The sequence below is a fragment of the Ascaphus truei genome, chromosome 2, assembly GCF_040206685.1.
Source record: "Ascaphus truei isolate aAscTru1 chromosome 2, aAscTru1.hap1, whole genome shotgun sequence".
Lineage (NCBI taxonomy): Eukaryota > Metazoa > Chordata > Amphibia > Anura > Ascaphidae > Ascaphus > Ascaphus truei.
This window is the reverse complement of record NC_134484.1, coordinates 19,474,818-19,496,966: the sequence shown is the minus strand read 5'-3', so window position 1 is coordinate 19,496,966 and position 22,149 is coordinate 19,474,818. Positions and strand designations below refer to the sequence as shown.

The following is a 22,149-nucleotide window of genomic DNA, read 5'->3' as shown; positions in this document are numbered from 1 at the left end:
CATGGGGCGCGACTTCAGATGGCACCAAAGTGATTGACAGCTACACTGCCCGTGCTACCTGTACGTAAAGTGCACTTTAGTGTCCTACAAACCTGGACCGGTTAGGCTTTGTTTCAACCCACCCCCCCAACCACCGCACAAAAAAGAAAAAAAAATACAGAAGTGACCCCCCTAATTTCCTGGTCCTTCACAGTGTGCGGAGAAGCTGATTTTCTTGAGCAGTGCCGATGGAATTGGGTAAACTGCAGCAGAAGTGAATGAAACTCGGGATAGCAGTACCGTTTATGCACAAACTTAGATTTCGCCTTTTGTTCTAAATTAAACAAAGCTCTCCCCCTGTCTCAAAAACTGTGCAAACCATTTAAATATTAGGGAGACATTCTTCCAACGTAATTATATAAATAAAATTTAAAAAAAAGGGCAGTCTTCATTACAGCCAACCACAATTTTTTCCCCACATTGCTGAAAATACACAGTTTAAATAATCCCCAATACCCTGCTCTTGCAAAATACGATTTCCCAAGCATACATTACCATCTAACAGACAAAATGCGGAACTCCACATATACACGTGGAAACAGCTTTAAAAAAAATATATAATAATAAGATATTCCAGACAGGACACGTTCCCCAGCCAGGCTGATGATAGGATCTGCCCAGTCTTGATAAACCCAACATGGCAAAATCAAAAAAGATGTGTTACTTGTTGCTTCGAGCAAGCACATTGTCAGCGAAACAGTGCATTAATTAAAACATCTCCACAGAGACTCATTGTTATGCTTGTAGAGAATGTGTGGCTTAATCACCAGACCACCCTGTACAGCCGGCTGGCCCTGGATCAGGAAGCAAAGCAGATGGACGCCCTTTCAGCATATGTAAATATTGAAAAATGCGAGCACATGCTTACAAGAGGCGCAGGCATTTAAAAAAAAAAAAAAAAAAAAGGCCCAAAATGCCCTTTGTTGGCTGGAAGTAGGAAGGAAGGACTTGGGGTCTAGTGCCACTTGGCAATGCCCATTGGCGCTGCAGTGAATAAATGGAAAGCACTCTGCTTCTTTACGCCATCGGCATCCCCTTTAAAAGAAAGTGGAGAGATCTCCAAAGTATATATCCCTACCTGGGTTTTCTGAAGCAATTTTAACAGAACTGACCCCAAATAAATAAAAATCACTAACCTCTTAATGGCAAAGTGGGTCACGCAAATGCAGATGCAAGCAGCTTTACTTCACCTACCAATAACGCAGAATACCACCAAGAATCCATAGGATTCAATGGAAACGATAATAGAGAATCTCAACCCACTAGCAAGAAGCCTGGCAACATCTGTAACTCGGTCTAAACCAATACTAAAATATAAAAGGAGATCTCAAATGGACCAGATTTCCCATTGTATTATAAAAAGCATTAACAAGGCAAGGGCCTCTTATTCCTGATCACAATTCTCTGTAAAAGTAAATGAAAAGTTTTTTCGTTTTTGGACTACTTTTATTGTCTATAGGAGGAGTGGTCAAACTTCAGTCATCAAGAGCCACCAACAGGTCAGGTTTTCAGGATATCCCTGCTTCAGCACAGGTGGCTCATTCATTGACAGCCACCTGTGCTGAAGCAGGGATATCCTGAAAACCTGACCTGCAGGTGGGCCTTGAGGACTGGAGTTGGCCACTCTTGAAATATATAGTGTAGGGATAATACCCAAGTTTGTATTCTTGTTTCCTACATCACACACACACACCCTTTATCAATACATGTGTAACTCTCCCTGCCCGGCTTATAGGGAGATTACATCAGGGTGTATTGTATGGCTTCTCCGCACGAGTTACCTTATTCAGGGGCTGGATTCAGTTGGCTGGGCGATCAGGTAGCAAGGTTGCAGAATAATAGGCGCCAACAGTCATTTATTCTTGTCCCCATGAACAGAGACCTCTCATACACAAGTTTACAACGTTGCAGTGGATTTTATAAAGACATACATGAATACAGTTCTTCCATCAGTGCCCACTATTAACCCTCCGATGAAGATACTTTGACTTGGTTCCTAAATAAATGTGGGACCCAGCCCACTTGTTGCTTCAGAACGATCAAAAATCGGTATTCATCCAATTATTCAGGGCCACTACGGGAATCCAGGTGGGTCTTTCTTACTTGACCTGGTACCAGATTGGGAACTGCCTCTTCCACACAGACGAATATTCCAATCCACGGTTACAGCTGATCCGATGGCACCGGGGAGCCTTCTTTTCTGAGGTCCTCTATGGCTTGCTGTATTCCTTGTTCAGGACCCAATTCCCTCTTTTGGAGATCCAAACTTAACGGGTACTGTTCCGATATACAACATAACAGAGGGGCCTGGTCTTTACCATTACTTTAGAAACATGACCTCGTTTACTCTCCCCGAGGTACCTCTCCTCATGTCCTCCTGGAACCTAACCTAGAATAGTTCCTCCTTAAAATACCCTTGCGTGACATCTGGATCCCCATAGCAACCCAGGGTGGGGCCTTGTATACAACAGCCATGTTCGTAACCCTTTAGGAGGGGGCTACACATCCGTAAGCAGGTCACGTTAAGTCACTGTGCTTTAGACAGCAAACCATGCAAGCTGTTCAGATAAGGTTGCCATTGTGGTTTGAGTCAGCATTCACACAGCACATGTAAACAGGAAAGTAAAATAATGTTAGCAACTTCAGAGGGAGGACATTATCTCGGTCACTACTGAATATTAAGAACGGCTTGTATTGGGAAGGGTGTATAATCTGAAAACTGATCACAAAAACAATGCAGATCCGGCATGGCTGCACATGTAATCAGTAATCAGGCCTGGGACATGTTCTCAGAAGCAGGTAGAAGTTGTGCACATGTATAGATATCTGTGATTCACAGGGAGGATTTGGGCTGGATTAACAATTACAGCCACTTGCTCTCATAGTGATTGCTTTGCAACAGAAAAACCGCTGGCAAGAAAACAGATGATTTCCAACCGTGTAATAACATTAAAAAGGGCGAGACCATATACAATACATCACTACCACCATCTCTAGGCCCATTCACCCCACGACAGTTCCGCAAAATACATAAGTTGTACAGTGTTTCAAGGTGGTGTTTGATGACGCAGCTGCTTGGCCGTTCCCTTCAATCAAAACCTGCGCACTCAACCACAGAGGTTTTCATCGTTCATTGAAAATGGGTCTTTGCTAACCGGACACCGGACACACACCCTGATACCCATCGTGCCAGAGGTTTGTGATGTTCTGCTGATTTTTGTTCGTACCCCTATATAAATATGAAAAACGTTTCTGTTTTTTTTTCTCTACATGCCTCTGATTTAAGCAACATGACGTTTTCTACACCCAGTTTATAGAAGATCCTTTCCTCAACATTAGCTGGCCTGGGACAGACAAAAAGGCAAAAGGGACCTTTGTCTTTCCGTCTAAAGTAATGGATAGGCTCAAAAGGATGCATTTTTAATCTCCTGTAGGAGCCGAGACAGATCCCATGGCTGGTGCCGAGGTGGAACAGGTGGCCTAACTACACATGCAATTGCTTTTACGCTATTACTGTGTCTTGGACCAGTTGGGAAATATTTTTCAATAACACTTGAGTTTACTTTAGATTTGACTGAATGCTTAACCTCAGAAGACGCGTGTGATGCGAGAAAGTTTAGGGCATATCCTCCGAACTACATATTTCCCATTCAGTTCTGGCAAAATAAGTCCACGCTTGGTCTAACTCCCCAGACAGGTCTGTAAGCTCTGGCATTACTAAAGTAAAGTCTCTGCTCATTTGATATTGAAGTAGTTCTTATGAATCTCCTTTGCTGTGCTCTAGCACGCAATTTATAATCCTTTAAATAAGACCGCTGTCCAATCTTCTCCAAAGGATGTCCTCTTCCTTAGAAGCAACACACACAATTTTTAGATTAAGCATTCACCTCCCAGTACCATAACCAGTTGCAGCAAGAAGTGCCCTCTGGTTAAGCCATAGGTCCCACAGTCATTCTGGTTACATCCATGGCGGCGTCACAAGAAATGTAATGCTAATTTTAATGTTGGCCAAAACTGCTCCTTTACGTTGTTCCCGTCTTTTTCCCCAGTGTAGAAGCCGGGGACTCCCCAGTTTCCGATATACTTATTGGTGAAGTTACCAGGTTAAAATAAAAGGGCTGGCAAATCATAGGCCAATAGGAAGCTGTAACATCATCAGTTATGGCTGCCTATTGGATGATCATGTGTAGCCACTTTAAACAGCAATACCGGTAACTTAACCAGTAATGATTGCAGCAACCAGGGGGTCTAGAGCTGAAAATAGTGAGGATCAGCTCTGGGGGTCCCTCCGGTTCTAATCATGTGAAAAAAGCATTTGCGAATCTTTTAAATTATTATTATTGGTATAAAGTAGCATTGTGGACCCTCTGCTTCCCAAGATACTAAGCAGAGAAGCTTATGGTTACCATAGTATATTCCCACAGCTAGTGGGCCAATAGGAAGCTACAGTGTATGACGTGGGAGTCACCATGTTGCGTTCCCAGCCTGTGCAGCTATCGTTATGAGCTGGGGAGCAATCAGTCCCCAGAGCAGAAATGAACAGGATTCTGCTCCAAGGACCCCCTACTTCATGGCCATAAAAAAACTCGTCGCCCATGTTTTTTCAGCAACAAAGGATCTTGTACCAGAATAGAAATACTTACGGACACTTCTGCAATTGTAGTATCCCCAATTGGGTACGTTCCACCTAATCTTCTGGACTTGGTCATCTTTTTCAGATTGATCATTCCTGTTCCTAGATCTTCATAGCAGAGTTGAGAACATTTTTTGGAATGGCTTCTTGATTTGCAAAGAGCACGTTCTGTGTAAACACTTCTTCCACCTCAGCAGCAATATCTAAAGCATTTGCTTCACATACGCAAGTTGAAAACTAAATATTTATCCTTCCTCTGAAGAGAAGAAATCTTCTTCAGAAACTGGTTCCAACATGTAGTCAGATTCTTCATACTCTTCCTTAAATCCCCTACAACTTTTTGCTTGAGGGTCCAAGGCAGGAGTATTTACAGAGTCTAATTTCTGTTGGATAGAGGGTTGAACCAAATTAAGAAAAATCGGAGCATGTGGGTTGAGCATGCAATATACAATGAAGAAACAGGCACATGGTCTTAATCATCAAGGAGGTTTAATGTGCCATATAGACCAACGTTTCGGCAGTCTAGTGCTGCCTTTCTCAAGGTGAAGGCTACCTGGGCATGCAACACACCTGGGCCCGGGTGACTCGAGTAATGGCTCCCCAGAATCCTTACATAAAGGGTACTTTTGTCCTGTTAGGTTTGAGAGACTTGTTTGGAGTCCTTTCGGGCCTCATTGACTTCTTGTGAAACATACATCACTGCTGAAGGGTATATAAGAAAACTTGGGGAACTCCAATTAGATCTGAAGTATTTTTTATTAACTACGTCAAGCTTAGCTACCTTCTGGTGGGCACAAAGCTAAGGGGTGGGACTGTACAGATTGATCACCAAAGATAGTATCAAACAGGAATAGTACAGACAGGGTACTAGATGTCCTCAAACAGCCACCTCCCTGGTATCATTTATATCTGTTGGGGTTAACAATGGGTCCGAAGCAGATCACAGGCAAGAAAGCAAAATATATACCGTAGATATCTAGATAGTGAGCCACTGACTGCAGACAGATCAGTCTAAAGGTGATGCAGAGAATATATACGGTCTGTTATCAGGGTCAGAGAATACCTCCACACTCCTTTTAATCTGGCATGTTAAAAAGAGGTATACAAAGACTGAACACACCTGAACGCAGACATCCAAGTCCAGTATGCTGTCTGGCCTCCATCAGGGCACTGCTGTGCAAGGATGCATTCGCTCCACAGGGGCTCTGCCGTACCAGCATTGCAGTCAGTGCGTGCTCCCCAGCAGCGTTCCCGGCAGTGACATCACCAGAGCTACTGCGGCAGTCCTGAGCAGCCACAGCCACCTCTGGTACTCCACACCCCTGATTTCTCCACCTTCAGGTGCAGCCATACTGACTGAAGGCGGCCAGGGGGGTCTGTAGTCTATATATACCCTCTCCCGGAAAGGTTTTTGGCCAGGACTCACTATGTGCAAGAATGCACATCTCCTTATAGTGTTTGTGCTGCTATTGGAAGATGCCGCAAGAATGTTTTTTCTTCTTTTATGGTCTTACAAATAATTTAATATACATTTACACATAAAGACAGCTCTCTCATAGGTTAATCACCACTTCTACTAGAGCCCTTAAAAAAAAAAAAAAAAGAGAGAACAACGTTTTTGAAACGTGTCAGGTCTCTTCTTCAGATGTACACCAAAGAAATCTATACTTCTCCAGGACCAATAAAGCTCATCTATGTATCAATAGCCGAGACCGCTCACACAGTTGAAAGGGTTCGTGTTTTGAAGATACATTAATAAAATGAAAACTCGTTTCCTATCCATGTTATGATGAATGCCAGCTTAGTTTGTAATGTGTCTGTTCTATTACAGGGGCCTGCAACGCCCAAAAGGGCTCCCATTTGCATCACTCAAGGTCAAGTTCACATACAGGCCATGGGATACGAGTGTGCTTTTGATGAGGCTCAGTACTGCTGCCCTGCCCGTCACCCGCCAGGAATATTCTAAAGGTTAAGCAAACTAAATCTGATTTTTATACTGCGGAGCAGAAATCTGCAGAGCCGTAATGCCACCCTTATTACTAGCACAAAAAGAGGATTTCAATGCTGCTCCAAAAAGGACAAAGTTACACAATGTTACATTCATTGGAAGGGTGGCAATCTTGTTGAGAAGCCTTTACAACACTAAAACGGGTTTAAATCTTTAAATAAATGCTTCTGACTTCAATACCAGTTCCAGCACAAAACAGTTTGCCTCCACATTCAAGATAACAATGAACACGAGTCTAAGGAAAGACTTCATACCAGAGAGATGTTTTGAAGTTTCTTTTAAAGTCATGTATAAAATACCATACACCAACATTGCCACATACATGCAGGTATGTTTAATAACCAAATTGAGACTACATACTGATCCAGCTAGTCAAAAACATTTGTAATGTACAGATGTATACAGATAATTTTTGATAAGAGATAGACGGACGGACGGACACACAGAGACACACAGGGTGATAATGGTTGAAAGGCAGGGGTGCAGACCTGTCTTGAGACATGTGAATGTGCTCACAATTTATTGGCTCTATGCTAATGGTGGAGGTTTTTTTGTTGCCTTTTTCACCCACCATAACTTAAAATGTGATATGGTAAACCTACACAGCCTAGAAATATTGCAAAGCAAATATAAACCAACCTCACACTGATGATACCCATCAAGGTTGAAACATGTCTGTGAGTGGTCTGCACTTGCTTTGCTAGTCCCATGCTGTGCTTAAAAGCTGTGCGAATGGCGATGCATCTGCTTAAATGGGCTCCATGTGTATGGATATTCCAGACAAAAGGTGACACATTGTGTGCTCATTCGCATGTCATTTCCCAGAATCCCTTGCTGCAGTGGGAGCACTGTGTGCTAGGTGATAATGGTTGAAATGCAGGGATACAGACCTGTCTAAGGCCTCGGTCCCGCTGCGCTCGTTGGCGCGGGCGGCGGGTCGCGAGTTCCCCACCAGCAGGGGAATCCTCGCAAGCCGGTCCCGGTCCCCCCTGGCTGCACAGAGCACTACACGCTGTAGCGCGTCAGCCGCTGGAGACACCAGAGAATGGTGTTTCCTAGCGTTGACGCGTGACGTGTGTGGCTGTGAGCCAATGGGGAGGGGAGGCTTCGGGAGGAGGAGAGGCTTCGGGGAGCGGGGAGGAGTGTGGAGTGAAAGCAGGTGAGTGCCTTTCTCTGTGTGTGTGTCTGAGTGCGTGCCTGTCTGTGTGTGTGTGTGCCCGAGTGCCTGCCTCTGTCTGTGTGTGTGTGTGTATGAGTGCGTGAGTGCCTGCCTGTGTGTGCGCGCGTGTGTGTGTGTATGAATGCGTGAGTGCCTGCCTGTGTGCGCGCGTGTGTGTGCGTGTATGAATGCGTGAGTGCCTGCCTGTGTGTGCGCGCGTGTGTGTGTGTATGAGTGTGTGAGTGCCTGCCTGTGTGTGTGTGTGTGCGTGTATGAATGAGTGCCTGCGTGTGTGTGTTTAAACTTACCTTCCAGCTCCAGCCCGAGTCCGTGGAGGGAGGGGGGGGGAGAGTAGCGGGTCCCTCCGCTCAAGCCACGCCCCCCCTCCCTGTCAAACCGCCCACCTCCCGATCAAACCTCCCACCTCCCGCTCCGGCTCCCGCTCCCTACAGACCGCAGATCGCGGTCTGTGTATCTCAGCGCACCGCCTGTCAGCAGCGCAGGTGCGCTGACTCTGGGAGCGGGGCCTTAGCCTAAGACATGTGAATGTGCTCACAAGTGATATATAGATATCTATAAAAATTAGGTAAATACAAGGGCATTTGATTAGCAGCACCTGTCTGCTACTTAGCATCCTAATTCCTATGGAAGCAGTAAGGGTGTACTTAGTTTTTCACACACAGCTTCTCCATTGTGGCTTTATTTTTGTTAAATAAATCATGACAGTGTAATGTCGTGTTGTTGTTCATCTGAGGTTGTATTTACCTAATTTTTAGACCTGCTAAGCAACAGATGATTGTTATGTCCTGATATGTAAAACCATAGAATTCCGAGGGTGTACTTTCTTTTTCACCCACGCGCCATTTTAATTGAACAGTTAATGATCAATAGTGGTCGTTTGTGAATGTACCCCCAAATTATAGAAAACAGCCACACTTTCTTTTAGCTCCATATCAAGGTCGACATGTGATCCCAAAATGCAACATATTATAAACATGTTCTAAGAACAATATTGAAGCATGCCAGAAAATACATGCTTACAAAAATTTGTGACTTTTTCTGGAAGGTGTGGGGGGGGGGGGAGTTAGGTTGGTTGGTGTTGGGGAGTGGGGTGAGAAACAGGGTTGCCCAATATTCAGCGTTGCTTAGTTTACCATTTAAAATGATATTGACATCCTGTTAGACCTGAGAACATATCACAACTGAGGGACATGCGAGAAGACAGGCACGTAGGATTCATATATATATTTTGTAATAAAGGATAGAAAAAATAATCTAGTCACTAATGTGACACACACACACACGCTTTGACTATAATGCGGACTTCAGGCATTCCTTGAAAAGGTTAAAAAAAAAAATAAACAACCAAAAACAAAAACAAAATAAATACACCACCAATGGAAAGACTACATTGTGACCTTGTGAAGTTCCAGGTAACAGTTTCTTTGTTTTTCTTCTATAACTGAACCCCTGGTAACTGCTTGGAATGTACACCCGGGAGTATTTCTTCTTTAAGGTGCATCTTGCAAGTGTTCAAAGCTGGTCATTCATCATAAAGTGAAAACCTACCTAGATTTTCCAAATTCCGTCAGCGTTCCTGCATCCTCCTCTCTACATCACTGGCAAACTGCAGATAAGTTGGGTCTTTCCGTGCTCTAAAAACAGAAGGAAAAAAAAAAAATAGGTTATTGTCTGAGCAGTGGCAGCACCACAATATTACAGACAACGCTGGGCGAGATGCTTGGTTTTATGTTGCTTTGAACTAATTAACGCTATATGCCAAAATTCTGGTTCTTCTACACACTTAAAATATAAATGGTGCATATCAGTATCAGATGAATTTGTTCAGCCCTTTGCAAGGTGTGGCTAGTTTCTCTCTAGTCAGAAATAATGCAAGTCTGTTTGCAACATGTTAAAAAGCCCTATAGAACAGAGATTAAAATAGTAGTTGCAAATAGAACTCTTGTTCAGAGGCTGCACACAATGGATATCCTCCTCACTGACCAATCAGCAAGCAGAACTACAACTTAGCTCAGTCTTCAAAATCGCCTATGTGAATAAAAGCATCATGTAACCACTATTCTGTGGTGAAGGGGGATTCCAATATCAGGGGGTTAGATACGTGTATATTTTTCAGTATATAGATAGTGGCGGACTTCAAATTTTGCCGCCCATGGGCACCTTACCCCGACGGCCTCCTTTGAGTCGCGAAATCAAATAACGCCACAATGTCACGAGATTATGTGTTTCCATTACAACACGTCACCATATGATGTCACGTGGTCATGGCAACGGGTTGCCGCGCCATTCGACGCCACGATGCTGAAGGAGTGGGGCACACAGGAGACGTTGAGACCTTTCCAGAGGCCCCACGCAATCAGTGGGGGGGAAAGAGCAGCAATCTATGACCTTTGGCTGACAGTTCACCGCGTGCCCTCCCGCTCCGACAAGTCAGGTCAGATAAGTGGATATTTAAATGCCCCACACAGGACCGCTACACTGCCTAGAGCGGCCGCTCCATCTTTAAAAAAATGTCTTGTATGAGACATAAAAAGATGCATTCAGACCTGGCTTGTCGGAGCGCGCAGGCGGTCGGCCGCGCGGTGGACATTGTGGCGGAATGTCCAGTGGCAACGTGTCTCAGAGGCGAAATGTCCCATTCCAAGAGTGTCGCCTCTGTATGCCGCCCCCAAATTATCTCACCCTAGGCCCGGGCATATTGGGCCGAATAGGAAATCCGCCACAGAGTATAGATATTTACAAGAGTAAAACTAACCCTAAATGGTTAGGTTCTCTGTACCATTACGCAGACTTGTGTGCATAAATGCTTTTAAAGCTGCAGTGCGAATCACTAGGAATCCCTGTTAATGTTAGGAAGCTAAAGTGACAACACAGATGTAGCAAAACTTCCCGTCTTGACACCGAAGGATTAACGTCCTATTGAGAAGCATGGATCTTCCGCAGCCCGATCGCAGCAGACACTGTTTCCGGCGCCGCTAACTTTCATCCACTGCGTCTTGCTATATCTGTATGTGTGCATCAGAATTCCGTGACCCTAATCTTGCTCTCTCTACTTTGCTTACGAGACAAGAACAGGTTCTGCGCATCTGACACACCCATGGATGCAATAAAGCCTACTGTGCAGGACGTGTTTCTGCATTCACACCCCATCCTACAGAAATAATTCCCTGAAGATTCCCTGCGTTGCAGGGACATCTACACCTTGCCACAATCCCACTTTGGATACAAAAGTGAGCGATCCTGAATCTTGGCCAAGCCAGAACGCCTCTCTCGGGCAGAGCGCCCAACATTTCTGGCTTAGTCTGCCCGCAAACCTGCCAGACCTGCTGGGTACCAACACGGAGTGCGTATTTATTTTCCTTCCACTTCTAGAGGAGATTTCTGGTTATTAATAAAGCGAGCAGAGATACCTTGAGGAAGCTCTGGAGCAATGCAGGCTATGGATACCTTCTGTAAATAAAAGGGCCATGGAGATTTATAGTACATTGTATGAATCCACAGCTATGGCAATAAAAAGATGTATTTATTTTAAATGGAGGCCAATTCCATACTAGATGCTTGGGCAGCCACGGGCATTTTTTTCCCACACTAAAACTCACTTGTAAGTTAAGGTCATGTAATATGGTACAAGCTTGCAATATAAATTAATGTTTAATGTATGTAAAATAACATACGCTTGTGGCCCTGCTGCTCCTAAATGTTCTCTCATGTGGTCCTTTTGGAGGAGAACTGGTTTACAAGGTAATGAACTAAATAAAAAATAAGTGCGCCTAAAAAAAGGTGCACACACATACTGAAGTTGGCCAATAGAATTTCTTAGGTGGCTCTGAATGGGGAAGTTTGTCAAATCAAGTGTTTCCTTTACCCTTATCAGAAAACCAAGAGAGATAAGGGGAGGGTGATTCTGGCTGTACAAACTTGGATTAACCAGAGAAAATCAAACACATCCCAAGATTAACTTTACAAATAAACACACACTTATGTAACACACTTCTTCTCCTCCCACTACCCCCTCCCCCCAATCGCAGATAGGGACCCTGTGGGGAAATCTACATGTATTACCAGTCATATCCATATCCTGTGAGCAGGAGTATCTGTAACCCCTATTGGCTGTCTGATGGCATGCGATAGGGGTGAAAGGGCAGTCCCCAGAGGTTTCTGGATAATATAGTCCCCGTTGGACCTCTTTGCTATTGGGGCCGCGTGCACCTGCTCCACTGTGCATGCGCGACTGGGTAATGGCCGCCGCTAACTCTATCTGCGCATGTGCAACATCGGAAGGTCCCTGCCCTTACGGATCGCCACCTCTGCCATTTCCCACTCACAGTAATGGCCGCCGTATCGCTTCCGTGCATGCGCAAGTACATCCAAGATGGCAGTGCCATGCAAAGGGAGCCGCCGGCCAGCCCGTCGCCACCCGCAACTTCCCTTACTGCAAAGAAGGTAAGGGAGGGGAGAATGGGGAACCGGGGAGCCAGAGGGGACCTGGCTACATCTAAATTGGTTAATTGAATTAGTTCACTTTGGTCCTAGGAGAGACTGCCCCTTTAAAAAAAAATAACCCAGATTATGTTTTACAGACCTCTAGTAGCATAGGGTTAATGCAACAAACCGGTCTGCCTCTGGTAGTGGATTTATCACACACTTTCTTGTACCTTGCTAACCCATTGAGTGCCAGAGCAGCATGCAACACCTGCCAGAGCACTCAAGAGGTTAAATGCTTGCACCTATTATATAGATCAGTCAATGCAAAGTGGAGGGGATTCAAGTCACTTGTAGCCTTAACCAGTCACACTCTTCCCCCCCCTTACCCCCCACATCATTTGCAGGTTATTGTTGCATTACTTCACAACTGAATCAATGTATTTTGCCCCTCCTGTTAAACTCACCCCCCCCCCCCCCCCCCCCAGAGTGTTCAAAGGACACAGGGAGAAGTAAAAAGATGCAGATTATTTCCTGTGTTCATTGATAAAAAGGTGTTACAATCTCAAATGCAACATTAACAGAGCTGAAAGGCGGCTCTAATGTAGGATGTGTTCTGTCAAGTTCAAGCCTTGGCTCCAGGGGAAATAGTTTTACCATTTGTTTTTTTTGGTTTTTCTGCGCAGGACATGAAATGATCCACATCTTAAAAAAAGTCAGTCAGTAAAATTGTTCAAATTCTTGATGGCATTCAGCACAACCGACAACCCGAGATACGATTTCCCACCATTTGAAAGCAGCTTTTAAAAGCAAAACCATCAGTGTGATGGGTTTTTCTATGAATACAAAGTCCTTTCCCCAAGGACAGATGGATATTTAAAAAAAAAAAAAAAGTTTGCTTAGATTGCACAGAAATTATCCACATATTTAGATATCGTATAAAGAATGTATAAAATGTCTATATCATGAAACATTGAGTCAAATCGAGACAAGCATTTCACATGCTAAATGGTGTTGCTTTCCTAATTTTAAAGGTGGCAAAATTAGCTCTATCCCCATTTATTACGCAAAATTGGCTCATTATGAATCATTTTTCTGGATGCATTTTTAAAAGTGTTAAAAAAATAAAAACGTAACTAATTGCTGCCAGAGACCTGCAAAATATTGCAATGTGCTGCATGCCATTTGATCTCAAAGGGTTAAAACCGCATCCACACGCGAGTTCAACTCGAATTGAAATTTGCCCCGGCCTAGAATAGAGAGATGCCGATATCTAGGATTTCATCTTTTTTTAAATTTTGTGCCGCCGACCTTCTGGCTGCCATTACAAGGGCAATGAAATAGCTTGACCGCCTTGCACGATGTCAACAATAATGGAAGCCCACCTCTCATTCCAATCGTAAAGCGCCTCGTCGTTCCGCCAATTTCCATTCGGAGCAGATAGTGCCTTGAACGGGGCCATGAACCGGGAACAATCTAGCCATCTTCCTGGGACCCTCAAGGGGTGCTCAACTCTAGTCCTAAAGCCCGGCTTCCCCCCCAACAGGTCAGGTTTTCAGGATATCCCAGCTTCAGCACAGGTGGTTCAATCAGTGCCTGCTTCTGGACATGTGACTCACAGTCCCTGCTTCAGCACTGGCGACTGAGCCTCTGATTGAGCCACCTGTGTTGAAGCAGGGATATCTTGAATACATGACTTGTTGGGGTAAGAGGGGAAGGGGGGGGGGGGGGTCGGGGAGAAAGGGGGGGGCGGCTTGAGGACAGGAGTCGAGCACCCCTGCCTTAAGCATTTCTGGGTCCCAGGAAGATGCACCCCTGGCTTAGGGTCTTCAAGGCTTGTGGTGTGCATATTCTTAATCAATCTTCCTCCCTGTATCACATTGCTCTGCATAATTGATTCTTAATTCTTGTGAGCAGTTTTTCCCAATTTTCTTATATTGAGTGCTGCAGGTTCCTTTTCCACCTGTACACTTCTGTATGGGCTCACGGACCGCTACCCCACCCGCACTAGCATCGCCCCTAAATTTAGCTAGCAGGCCCCATTTCTTAAATCGTATTTAAATGCCCCAAACTCTTCCTGGACCTCCACTTCTTGAGGATGAGGATCCATCGTCCAGCTCAGAAAAGGCTGGCTGATCCAGAGAGTCATCAAAATCCATTAACACTAGGAGATCTGAAACGTTTGAGCTTAGTCGGGGATCCCAATTCCTCAAAAGATTGCCAGGATTTCATCCAGGTCAAAGCAATTTTTAAAAAAACGGAAGCAGAAGGAGCATCTTCTGTGGTCTTCCCCTCGCACAAATAGTACACAGCCACTTGTGGTGAGAGGCTGGTAACTTGACATTGCAGGTAGCACAAGATTTTGATTTTGCAGCTGCTTTCTTGGGCTTAGCAGCCCGAGAGTCAAGCTGCGGCTGCTCAGATTTCTGGTCCCCTGAAGCTGGTGGGTCCTGCGTTTTTGTTCATGAGCAGAGCGGCCAATATAGCTGCCTGGGAAGAGCAGACTAACAAGGACAGTGGTAGCCAGCCGATTAAAGCAATCAACAGTGGGGTGAAGACAGGTTGCTAAAGTTGGACAGAGTAGCTGCTTGGAAAGCTGCAGAGTTGCAGAGGCAGATACAGGATGCTCAATTCTACCGAGACGTAAATCTGTGCAAATAAACCCAACAACCACCATACTGCAGCCATGTGCATTGGCAAAGGCTACCTTTTATATACCGGGCTGCTATGCCACCGTACTCCCCCGGCATCCCACGTCAGTGCAACTGGAAGTGATGTCAGCGGAGTGGACGGCGCCTCTGGTGGTGGCTGCGGGAGGGGAATCCTGAGAACCAGACCACCAACGGAGCAACCCTGTGCCTGGCTCCTGACCAACCAAAGGGGGCTATGAACGAGACCCTGGCTGAATGTGGTCCTTCCCTCGTGGACAGTTTAAGAGCGGCCAGTTTGGTAGAAAGCAGGAAAGTCTCATTCACAATGCCATTGCCAAAAAATAAAAATAAATTCATTGGGAGATATTCTTATCCAACCTAAACTGGGAGAAGTAAATCCTTAATTTACATTTCATTAAAAGCAGCAAAAACGTGATCGTGTAGATCTTTTAAAAATAAAATCAGTTCTGTAGTATAAGATAATACGGTCTACATTATTTTACTGTAACAATAATGCATTTCAGACTGCAGCACAATGTTAGAAGGCGGCCATTTCGTTAGGCATACAATCTTTACAGATTTATAAAAAGGAGCATCAAACAATTGCCAGTTTAGGTAAGAATGTAGAATTATACATTGTTAAATGCTTTACAAAAAAAAAAAAAAAAGGAAGAATGTAGTATTGCTGCTTTACAACAGCAGATCTTGCTACCCAACCACTGGACAGCATTGCATAATGGGACAGAGACGTAATGTTCATCGGAAGATCAAGTATATTTCTACTCGTACAAAGAGAAAAAAAAAAGAGACAAGAAAGAAAAATGTATTGGTACACCGATAAAATAACGCTCACTTCATGCGAGAAAACATCGGAGGGTGTGGGACAGTGTAGGCACAAGGACAAAGGGCACGGAGATCTCGCTGGCAGTCTGGGCGAAACGCGTAGGGTTATGGTACAGGCACTCGATTGGTGTAGTACGGAGCCAGACAGAACTTGCCAACCACTTTGTTTGGCGGACGCCAGAACCAAGGAGAAGGAGTGGTAACGGAGAGCAGCAATTTAGCTGTTTAAAGCTTGGCGCCAAAGAGACAACGGAGACAAAGACATGCGAGACTGCTCGACGTCACTTCCGGGATCTGGTGCAGGATTATTCTTACAAAAGCTGTGCTCGTCTGTTTTTTTTCCTCTTTGTATTTATAAGGTATTTTCAAGCACAGCGTTATAAAGGGGGTTAAGCTGTATATTTCTACTCACAGTTGGGTTGGAAGTCAAGTATAATGGTCAAGAGGCGACACATTTTTAGTTATGAAAGTAATAGGGTAATTATTTCCAAAGCTAGAACTTAGATTAGTTAGTTCCAAGTTCTAGTATCCATACTGGTTTGAGAATTTTATTGCAGACTGTTACCTTTTAAAGGGGAACAAACATGAGAATTCACAGATTTGGGGTCTTCAAACGTCCTGCATCGCCAACAGTACACATGAAAGAGAGACCATGGTTTCCAATTATCTGTACACTGTAATGTAATCTACGAAAAGCTCGTGGTAGGCCCCCAAAATGTATCACAACCTGCAATGAATCCAGAGGTTCCAGAGCCAAAAAAACTCAGATGGCAGCAGAAGCTGGTTCTTGTTACCCAAAAAAGCCAAGTGACTGCTTCCCTGGGAAAATTCACAATTAAGGATGTGCAAGTTGAAACAAGCAGCAAGATTGTACAGGAATAATAAGTAGAACAATGGGGTAAAAAAAAAAGCAACTGAAAGGGGCACAAATATGCTGTTGCAAAGCGTCCTCTTTTCGACAGCTTACTTGAGCCAACGCACAGGAGGATTGGCTGCAGTACGATGGAGGTGCCCTCATCATAGGAGTTGAAGTTGCAGGTTCTTTGACAAAGGGCTGGGAACCCAAAACATGTTAGAGGACCTCTACAGCGTCATGTGAGCCCGGTTTGTCTTGTTCCTCAATAAAGAAGCTTATTTTTATTGCACCGGATCCAGCAACCGTCGCATCTTTTTTTTCTATATGCACCTCAAAGCAGTGCACTGCCTGCATCTCCCCTCCAGGGATACACCCTTCTGTACCTATCTTGCAGCTGCACGCTAAACACAGGACTTCTGGCAACATTGCCAAGTGTGAGTACGCTTTATTATTTTTCTTCCATGGATGTTATCTAGTCTAGCTCCAGGGGAGTGTTATCATGCTTGGGATTACTAGCTGGGGTCCCACTGTTCATTTCTTTTGAGCAGTGTGGCCAACCTATGTTGTATTTCCCTATACCTCCCCATTATAGGAGTATTATTTGACTACATCTGCTAGCAAGTTATTATTGGATTATTGCGTGTGTTGATGAGGAAAGCGATATGAATTATTGGATTTATTACTGGACTAAGCGATCCACGCATTTTCTCGGAGCACAGATACAGAGCTTGTCTCGAATATTGCCTGAAGTTGCAGGTTATAGTAGGTGACTGGCTATAAAAGGGGTTAAACGTTAGAAGGGGAAGGAAATACACTGTTGAGATTTCAAACTACCAATTTAAGATCATGTGGAAGCATTTAGGACTTGAGACCTCAAAGTCCGCATTTCAGCATTCATTTCCCTGAGAATTTCACTTTTTTCAGGATGAATTTCCCTGGAGGTCTCTTTAAACTCCATCCTTGCCAAAAAAGGAGGAACGTTACAGCGTGTGGAGGTTTTTAAAACAAAAAGTATAAAATATATACGGAGAGACATGTCCCAGAGAACATGAATAAGGAGAGCACCTAACCGGAAGGACTCGTGAACCAAGTGTAATGTTGGGACAAGCATGCATTCATACTGCGTGTCTAAGTGAACAGCATTAGCATTCTGGTGAATGGCAGAAGAGGAAATACAGCGGTTTTCAACTGCAGCCCTCAAGACCCCTTGTACCCCCCCCTATCCCCCCATGTTTGCAGGATGTCCCAGCTTCAGCACAGGTGGCTCAATCAGAGGCTCAGTCAATGACAGCCACCTGTGCTGAAGCAGGGACTGATTGAGCCACTTGTGCTGAAGCAGAAAGATCCAGAAAACTGGACCTGTTGGGGTTTAAATATTAAAAAAAATAAAAAAATAAGTAGTATCTTGGATCCCACTGTTTGAAAGCGACCCTTCTAATCTGCTCACGGCCATCAGTCTGTACCTTCCCAGTTACCAAAGAGGCGGGGAACGGACATGTTAAAAAAAAAAAAGGTAACCACAAAACCAATTGCGGGCTTGTTAACCCATTACCAATTTCCTCTCGCCCCTGCCAAAATTGCACCAAATTGTATTCCCATAAATTCAAGTACAAAAAGTACAAGACTTCAGAAAGGTAACATAATGCCGTTTCAAACACATTTCAGGTTCTATTGTCAGTGACAATTAATGAATAGCCTTCCTTAATTTCCTCTTACAAGCGCTCAACTCTATTGGCAGCAGCAGTAAAACTGGCAAGACAACTCCTTGACGGATCAAGTGAATGCTTTACACATTGATTAAAAACGGTTCTGCAGCCACAACTGGACATGGGAACTAATCAGCTTTCACCGCAACAATATTTGGATCTTGAATAGTAAATCACGGGAGCGGTCAGAGGCTTTCAAGACAAACGTTTGCACATGGAGGTCTCTCGTGTGGACATTTAATCACACACAAAATTGATTGAAATAGGACTAAAATGAGCCTTCTACTGGATTACGATAGGATATGCGATATAAAACAATGAAAACATGGGTGTTACGGAAAAATCATGTACAGTCATTAACTACGTTTTAAAAATCGCTTCGCACTGCAAAGTAAACAATGTTTCTGTACCAGTGCAGCGATAATAAAAACCTATACAGGCAGTCCTCGGTTATCCGACACAATGCGTTACTCAAAATGGCGTTGGATAGCGAAACGTTGTAAAGCGAAACACGTTTTCCCATAGGAACACTGTTTAAATGAAAGGTTCTGTTCCTGAAGGCATTTTTAAATGCTAAAATACACAAAACATTTTACGCAGACAATAAGATATGCAGCACACACAAATTATATAGTGCATATACTGTATTATATATATAATATAATATATCAAAATATAATATATTATATAGTATAATATAGTATAATATATATATTATATACACCTAAACAACTTTGCAAAGCGTCGTAAGAGCGTTGGATAAGCCGTTTTGGCGTTGTAAAAATGAACATAGGTATGCATTGCATAGCGTTGGATAAGCCATTCGTTGTAAAACGAGGACTGCCTGTACTAACAATATCCAAGTGTTATAGTTATAACTACCCATTTACACAGGGCCTGTCACTTCTAAAGTGCCTCTCATTTCTACTTCAGAGGTATTCGTGCCGCTTTCTTTGCGTAGGACATTGGCAGCATATTAATAGTGTTCTGGTCTGTATGTCAGCCTCAAGAAGGGAGATTGAACAGAACAATGGTATCTTTAACACCTCTGCATGTATGGAAAATCTGAGACCTTTGAGCATAAAGAGACGTGTCCAACATTACACAGTGTTAGTGGCGGAGACTGGAATCTGCAAGTTTATGTATTCCACTAAACTATCGCAAAGAAAAGAGCGTCATTTAAAAGACAAAAGCAAACATATGCTCTAGGTTACCCAGCACAGTGCTGTTTTGCACAGGTATTGTATGTAGGAAAGCATTAAAAAAAAAAAAAAAAAAAAAAAAGTGTTCCAAAAGTCAGGCTTTTTATGCTATTGAAAAAAATTTAAACCCACACATTTTACAGCAGTTTCCTACACCATCTCCAATATATTGTTGGCTCACATAAACCTGTCCAAGTCCAACCTTCCTGAAATTTGGTAGCTTTGTAAAACAGGCTGCAATACAGGAAAATGTTGTAACGATCCTATTAAGTTTCCTTTCCAAGCTAAAATTTTATTACCACTCATCAAATGACATACTACCTTCTGTACTGAGAAACCAGATGGTTTGTTCTTTGGTGAAGGAGGGTCATCACGTCAACACATCTACAGTTACCCAGCATCTTGCTTGCCGGGCACATTTATTTTCGTTTTAAAATAAATAGTAGAAAACTCTTGGCTCTCACTTTGCTTTGGAGACCTCTAGAGTTTATGGAGACCTCGAGAGTTTTCAGAACAAAATACACAAGCCAGTTCATCAGTAGTCTGATTCTGAAGGAACCTGTCCCGGGGTTTAATACATGGGACTGCCCAGGCATGTAAATAAGTTCCTGTGTGAAACCATGGAACATGCAGCTGCCAAGTACGGAGACAAAAAAAGTTCCCAGGGATCCAACTACTCTTTCATCAAAACGTTCAGAATAAAATAGATGCATAATTACCATTATAGTAACAAATCCATCTAATGTTCTATTTTCTTACATCATCCACAGTGGTTTCCAACCCTGTGCGTCTGAGATCGGAAACATTGTAAGGTACCCCAACCCTCTCTAACAGCACGTCTGAGATCAGATGCATTGTAAGGAACCCCAATCCTATCCAATAGCGCGCGTTTGTACCAAATACAGAAGAATTTCCAATTTATCGCATCTCAATTTTAAAATGACCAATTGCAGGGAACCCTTTAGGGATGCACGTGAAATCCAAGGCTTACTTGGAACCCCTGTTGAAAAGCATGACAAACAATACTGAAACATATTGTAATTAATAATTATGAGTATTATCTTTAAAACTACAGTTCATGCAATATCCTGCATGTGTGGTTTTTTTTTTTTAATAAAATCAGTTCTGTAGTAAGAAAAATACTTTTAGCATTTTCTGTTTAAAAAAAAAAAAAAAAACTTTGAAAGACCAATTTTCTTGTATTCTATTTTAACAAGCATGCTTGTTCCTATAGCAACGATTTACATTCCCCATATTTAAAGATGTTACTAAACTTTGCCGATCAATAGACAGAGAACGCATTGACCGGCAGCTATGCAGTTCTTTAGGTAATTAGAGATTGCCCACATGAAACTATTGAAGTAAAAAAAGAAATTAAAAAAAAAAAAAAAAAAGACTGAACTGCTGTTTTAATTCAGGAATATAAATAATAAATAAAACAAACTCAGTCAATGCTTTAATAAAAATGGCTCACTCACTGTGCAAGCACAAAGTAACAGTTCTTAATGGTTCACCATGCAACATTTTTAGAACCCTTCATGCTTAAACACTCTAATCCTCCTCCACCTAGAACATTTTTTTTAAACATTGTAAGAACCAACGAATCATCTGGGGGGGGAGGGGGGTAAGGAAAAAAAATGTATGTGCACACACACACACAGTTATGGTGGGTAAAAAAGTGACAAAAAATCCACAGTAAAGCATATAGCAACTGTAAATATTACTGTATATTCATTTGCATGTCTTAGACAGGTCTGCAACCCTGTCTTTCACCATTATCGCCCAGCACACAGCACTTCCACTGCAGCAAGGGATTCTGGGAAATGACATGCAAATGAGCACAGAGTGCCACCTTTTATCTCAAGCGCACATTACATGAACAACCCTTAGCCAATGCCTGCTGCTTTAGACACAGCTTTTAAGCACGGGCTTGGGAGATGCAAAGCCAGTAAACCCACTCACAGACATGTTTCAACCTTGATGGGGGGTATCAAGGTTGAAACATGTCTGTGAGTGGGTTTACTGGCTCTGCATCTCCCAAGCCCTTGCTTAAAAGACGTAGGTATTACATGTTGTATTTGAGACTGTAAAACATCTGACATATCGTTTAAATACGCCTTGTTGGTCACAGGTTGTCTTTAGGACAGAGTTTGACCACGGAGTACAGTATATATATTGTCTCCGGATGGACACACTCTTGTCCATCACAAGTTGTCTCATTAGTCATATATGCTATAAGTCCATTGGTCGCTCTAATTTAGAGGAATTTGGTTTGACTATACATGATATCTTGTTTCCGATTTTAGACTTTATTAGTCATTGTAGTTATAGTATTTATTATAGTGGGACATCAATAACAATATATCTTACAGTGATGCACACAGTGTTTCACATGTTTGGTGGTCAATTGGTTTATGTATGTTTGCTGTGTGTGCCACGCGTTCTCATGCTGGAACTGGTCCTTTTGAGTATTCTTTAAGCCAGTAACAACACATAACATAACATGCTTTATTGAGCCTTTGTATATGAGCTTTCTCAAATGGTCCCATTGGTTAGGTGCCCTTCCTTATAATGTTTGGGCATTTATTATGCATAACCTCCTATATGTT

The 22,149-nt window shown here is 43.2% G+C and overlaps 1 protein-coding gene across 1 annotated transcript in view; it reads right to left on the bottom strand.

The window, feature by feature from the left end:
- Window positions 1-22,149, bottom strand: part of PTP4A3 (protein tyrosine phosphatase 4A3) — a 134,309-nt gene that overhangs the window by 54,947 nt on the left and 57,213 nt on the right. Inside the window, exon 2 of the mRNA XM_075581635.1 lies at window positions 9,409-9,494. The gene's annotated coding sequence lies outside the window, so the exon portion shown is untranslated. The remainder of the gene's footprint in view (window positions 1-9,408; window positions 9,495-22,149) is intronic.